This window comes from Triticum urartu, chromosome 3A, assembly GCF_056163025.1.
Source record: "Triticum urartu cultivar PI428250 chromosome 3A, HENAU_Tu73, whole genome shotgun sequence".
NCBI classification, from domain to species: Eukaryota; Viridiplantae; Streptophyta; class Magnoliopsida; order Poales; family Poaceae; genus Triticum; species Triticum urartu.
Window position 1 is genome coordinate 156,090,820 of NC_141875.1, and position 6,305 is coordinate 156,097,124.

General features: G+C 50.3%; 1 long non-coding RNA gene across 1 annotated transcript; it reads right to left on the reverse strand.

Moving 5' to 3' along the window:
* Positions 1 to 899: 899 nt before the first annotated feature.
* On the reverse strand, positions 900 to 4,372 carry LOC147979021 (uncharacterized). The gene is made up of 3 exons (XR_015618454.1): positions 4,011 to 4,372; positions 2,809 to 2,879; positions 900 to 1,187 (listed from the first exon to the last, which is right to left on the reverse strand). It is a non-coding gene; the product is annotated as an uncharacterized LOC147979021 (long non-coding RNA).
* Positions 4,373 to 6,305: the final 1,933 nt, after the last annotated feature.

Below are 6,305 nucleotides of genomic sequence, written 5' to 3' on the forward strand. Positions count from 1 at the left end.
CTAGCTCATGTTCAAAATGACGTTTGAGCCAGAAGGATGAATTCTAGGATCTGATTGAGGATTGCGAGCATTCGCAACATATTGTATCAACGGACTCAAAATGATAAAGACAAAGGATGACAATAAGATTACTAGACTTATGGTATTGACCATAATGCAAGCAAGCAAGAAATTCAAGAACAAAAGACTGTTGAGGATTTTCACAAGAACGAATGGTATTACGAAGATTTTGTGAAGTACATGAATCAACTGAGGATGAGCGGATACTCGATAGGTGCACAAAGTTATCTGTAGGGGTATTCAGATGACAAGGAACTGCAAGGCAGTGAGCTCAAAGGATTCTTGGAAAAAGGAGAGTAGTTCAGGGCATCTTGTAATAACAAGATCAAGGGGATAGAATGTAAGATTGGCAAGTGTGTGTAGTTATCCATAAGGATATTTCGCTGGTAGGGAATTGCAAAGGCAACAGGCACAAAGTCTCGAGATAATATCATAGAGTATCTTCGGAATCTTCTGATGCAACAGGCGATCATCTGAAATAAGGGGGCTCTCCAGGCGGATGTGATCACGAGATCCTAATGTTCGAGTTAGTAAAACCTTCTAACCCGAATAGAAGAGAGATCAGAGTCCCAGAGTATAGACGAGGAGTAAAAGATCCTAACACCACCCATATGGCGACGTGGGCCCGTAAGACACACATCCATGTTAGTAAAAGTTTTTGTAGTGACTAGACTTGACTTCGGCCAAGGAGTTGGAAAGGGGGCTACCTACAGGCAGTCGGCTCTGATACCAACTTGTGACGCCCTCGATTCGATCGTACACTAATCATACACGCAAATGTGTACGATCAAGATCAAGGACTCACGGAAAGATATCACAACACAACTCTAGACACAAAATAAAATAATACAAGCTTTATATTACAAGCCAGGGGCCTCGAGGGCTCGAATACATAAGCTCGAATACACAAGAGTCAACGGAAGCAACAATATCTGAGTACAGACATAAGTTAGACAAGTTTTGCCTTAAGAAGGATAGCACAAAAGCAACATAGATCGAAAAGGCAAGGCCTCCTTCCTGGGAGCCTCCTAACTACTCCAAATCGTCAGCGGCCGTCACGTAGTAGTTGACACTCTCGGGGTAGTAGTAATCATCAGTGGCATCGTCTGGCTCCTGGGATCCATCATCTGGTCGCAACAATCGGGTATGGGGGAAAAGAGGTAGCAAAGCAGCCGTGAGTACTCATCCAAAGTACTCGCAAGACTTACATCAGATCTAAACTAAGTATGCATCTGTATCAAAGGAAAATAGGCTGTATCTATGGACTAAACTGCAGAATGCCAGAAGGGAAGGGGAAAACCTAGCCTATCGAAGACTAGCATCTTCTGGAAACCACCATCTTGCAGCAACAGGAGGGAGTAGAGTAGCATAAAGTAAGTAGTAGAAGTGTTATCAACCTCGGCCAGAGATCCTTTCTCGACTCCCTGCGAGAAAGCAATCCCAGAGCCATACTATCCAGTTATCATCTCATATCCAAGTCTCATATCCATGTCTCATCTCAAGTATCCAGTTCTAGTTGTATCGATCGGGATACAACTCCAAGTGTCCGTTACCATAGGACAGGCTATCGATAGATGTTTTCTTTCCTGCAGGGGTGCACCAACTTACCCACCATGCTCGATTAACTCCGGCCAGACACACTTTCCTGGGTCATGCCCGGCCTCGGCCAAACAACACGCCGCAACCCGACCTGGGCTTAATAGAGAGGCTAGCACGCCGGACTAAACCTATGCCCCCAGGGGTCATGGGCCATCTCCCCGCGAACTCGTGCACGTTGCGTGGGCAGCCGGTGAGCAGACCTAGCTACCTCCTTCAACAAGGTAGGTGCTTACCAGTCCAACCCGGCACGCGCCACTCAGTCGCTGACGTCTATTAAGCTTCGGCTAATGCATACGACGCAGAACGCCCATACAATGCCCACGTGATGGTTAGCGCTATTAGGCCAGAGGCCCCTCGGATCAAATATCCAAATCGTAGTGGATTAGGAACGCGCGGTAACAAGCAGAGACTCACGAAAGATGTGACCCCGTTGCCCCGTCTTGAGTACTTGCGGCATGGGCTAAGAATGCCCGGCCATGCCTCATAATTATCTCGCGGGCACCCTCCAAGTCAACCCGACTCCACATCACTCGCAATTAAGCCCGCGCGGGTACCCCTCAGGGTCGACCCGTATTTCCAAGTAACAGGGGTAAAGTCCAAGTATCCGGGTGTCCAAACATCAAGGGGAAAACCCGAGGAATCACCCCTGATGAATTCCACTCGATGTAATCATCAAGGTGAACGTAAGAGGATCCACCCTCGAGGTTCACACTTGAGGGGTTGCACGATAGAGCCGTATCGGAAGTGGTTAAGGAGGAAATCACCCTCGATGACCACGACTGAATAGCTACACTACAGGTTAACAACAGAAGCGCTGAAGATGTCTCACCCTCGGCACTCGATAGTAACCCAGTAGTGCCGAGCAACTAAGGGGAAAGTGATGTGCGGTGTCGGGGCCTGGTCTTCGATCACGTTGATCGAGTCATCGAACATAAAGCGAGGCAACTGGGACAAGGTGGGGGGTCACTGATGGATCACTAACCAACCTATACTAAGCAGTTTAGGATAAGCAGGTAAGGTATGAAAGCAGGTAACAACAACAGGCTATGCATCAGAGGAGGATCACACATAAAGCAGTATCAGTTCTAATGCAAGCATGAGAGGGAAAGAAATGGGCGATATCGAAATGCTCAAGGGGGGTTTGCTTGCCTGGTTGCTCTGGCAAGGAGGGGGGTCGTCGTCGACGTAGTCGATCACAAGGGCAGCATCGGTCTCGGGGTCTACCGGAGAGAAGAGGGGGAAGAAACAGTAAATATAAAGCAAACATAGCACCACAAAGCATAACATGGCAATAAGATGTGCCGGGTGTGACCTAACGCGGTAGGAGGTGATACCGGCGAAGGGGGGAAACATTCGGGAAAGTATCCCGGTGTTTCACATTTTCGGACGGATGAACCGGAGGGGGAAAGTTGCGTGTTCGCTATGCTAGGGATGCGTGGCGGACGAATGGGCTGCGTATCCGGATTCGTCTCGTCGTTCTGAGCAACTTTCATGTACAAAGTTTTTCCAACCGAGTTACGGTTTATTTTATATTAATTTTAAAAGATTTAAAACATTTTTAGGATCTATTTAATTATTTTAAATCAACATTATCCAGAATACTGCTTGCTGATGTCAGCATGACGTCAGTAGTCAACGTTGACCGTTGACCTGGTCAACCTGACGTGTGGGCCCCGTGGGACCCACCTGTCATTCTGTGTTTAGGTTAATTAGGTTTAGATTAATTAATTATTGTTTAATTAAACTAACAGGTTAATTAGATTAATTAACTAGGATTAATTAGGTTAATTAATTAATTAATCAACTAATTAATTATTTTAATTAATTATTTATTCATTTATTTATTTATTTACTCTTTTTTTAAACGTTCCAGGGGTTGGGCCCCACATGTCATAGGGCCTAGGGGCCAAACGGGCAACGGGCAACACAGGTGCGGGCGCCCGCCCGCATGGCCACGGGCGTGCGGGCGCTGGAGCGCACCGACGGCCACGGCAGGGCTCGCCGGCCTGCCGTTTCCGGCGACGGACACTGGTGCGGCGGGGCGCGTTGGGTAGCAGGCGGGGAGGCGATTGCGGTGCGGTCGAAAACGGCGTGAGGAAAAGCAGCGGGCGGCGCAACCATCGGTGGGCTCGAGAAGGAGCGGACAGAGGCGCGGGTGGCGGCGGGCGTGCGCCTGGGCACGTCCAGGCAGCGGTATGCGCGGTCGGGGTGCGTCCGGGGCGCGAGTATGGCCATCGGGCGCGTGCGGGGCGGTGACGGCAAGAGGTGGCCGGAGTGGGGGAGAGGGTGCGGGAGGCGACCTACGGCGACCGGATCATAGGGGAACAGAGCGAAGACGGGCGAGGCCTCACCGGGGCCTGTAGTTGTGCAAAAGTCGGCTCGGGGAGGGGCCGGGGATGCGTTTCCGGCGACGAGGATGTTGGTCGGTGACGGCAAGGCAGAGGCCTCAGGCGGGCGTCGCACGACGAAGAAGAAGGGGCGAGGAGGCGACAGGGATGGGCGCCAGCGTCGAGGGGTGCGGGATCGGGCGCCGCAGCGAGCCGCCCAGATCGGGAGGGGGAGGAGGCGAGGAGGACGACGGTGGGGGCGGCACCGGGGTGGGCACCGATGGCAGGGCGCGAGGCAGCGCGGTCGCCGCTGTTCACTGCCCCCGATCTGGATCGGGGGGAGGGGAGAGGGAGCGAGAGGCGTGAGGGATCGGGAGGAGTGGGGGGGAGTGGGGAGCGAGGAGTGGGGGTCGTGCGGGGTTAGAGTTACGGGGAGGGAGTGGCCGAATAGGCCAGGGGAGCGGGAGAGTGGGCCGGCCTGTGGTGTGGCCGACTGGGCCGGCGGGGTCGAGGCCCAGTGGGGAAATGGGGGGGGTCAGGGGCCTTTTCTCTCTCTCTCTCTCTCTCTCTCTCTTTTCCCTTTCTTTTAGTTCTTCTTTTCTGGCAATCAAAAAGCTACTGCTTTGCAATTATTCCAAGCACCAAATGACTCTTGTAAAATGTGCCACATGCCACAATAATTACTTTGCAATATTGTGAAGTTGCACAAAAAATGTTTTGGGCATTTGGAAATGATTACACACTTTTAGAAATTGAAAAGTCCAATTTAATTGTTGCTGGACCACTCAAATAATTTCCAAGAGCATTTTTGGAATCCAAGAGAGTTAGGTTTCATCATGACAAATACTTAGGGAATATTTGCCACATTGTGAACTATTTTTCTGGCTCATTTGAAGATGCAAATAATTGACTTGCAATTTGAATTGAATTGGACTTGATTTTTGGACAAGTGGCGTTTTGGCTTAGGAAAGCATGACGACAAGGCATCATTAGGGGGGATTACTGTAGCAAGATTCTCGGGGCGTTATAGGTTGGACTTCAACCCCGGTCCCTCTGCTCCTCGTGCCGACGGCACACGCGATGCTGAACCCAATCTTGTTGGGACCTTCTAGAACTTAGAAGGACTCATCACTCACATTCAGGTTCAAGGGGCAGCCGTGGATCACTCTGCAGATGACACTGATTCTGACAAAGCGCCTGCACCACCGAAGCCTGTGAAGCAAAAGAAACCAAAGGCTTCAAAGCCCTCCTCTGCACCAAAGGTCTCACGGGTGAAGCCTCTGGCCACTGCACCTCCTGAAGCCAGTGTGCAGTCTGAAGATCTCTCTCGCATCTCCAAGTCTGACAAGTTGGAAAAGCCCATGCAACCAACTGGTTAAGCATTGACTCCTGCTGCTGTTTTGAGAAACGAGAATGATGACATTGATGTGTCTAGTGACGACGATCTTGGTGATGATGCTCTTGAGCAATTGATAAAGAGCAAGCAAGAGGCGGAAATCTTCAATGATCTTCCCCTCTTTGATGTGGAGATTCTGTACAAGTTTATTGATGAGTGGTTTGATAGCCCAGATCTCAGTTTTGATGATCTTCAACTCCCAAGTGGCCTCAGCGTCTCCTTCCACGGAGCCATTGCTCCTGAGCTGGCTCTTGCACAGAAGATTGTTGAGCTGAAGCACACGATTGATTATGAAAAGGCTCAGTTCAAGAAGCACATGGCCAAGCTCAATGTTGAAGACATTCAAAACTTCAAGGTCATGATGCATGAGCTCAAGGAGGCGTTCCACAAGAAACGAGAAGAAGCAAAAGGTTCTCATGAGTGCATGAAGAATCTTGCTGCCAAATGTGTTCAAGGCTACAATGAAGCTGAAAAGCGCAAGGCTTTGGGGCGACCAGGCATCGACCCCAGAATGGCTGCCAAGAAGAAGAAGAAGCCAACTGTGGCCCAACCAGAAGCTTCAAGGCAGGAAGAACCTCGCATTGTCTTCCCGACCAGTATGACAGGCTCGAAGACTAAGGTCCCCACAGTGGCTTCAGAGTTCCAGAAAACTAGGGCAGCTGAAGCCAAAGCCAGAAAGCGCAAGTCCAAAGCCACTACTGATGATGCTCCACCGATCAAGAAGCGAAAGACAAAGAAAAGAGACCGGGCTGCTTCCACAGAGCCCCTTGTTATCAAGCCAATTTCTGTTGCTCGTCTTCCCTCTTCACACTAAGAACGTCGTTTGGTAGTTCATGAGCCTGCTTCCATAGAGGCTCTTGAAGCTGAAGACATTCCAGCTGTTGACCCCACCGCAGCTGAAGACATTGGTCATCACGACAATG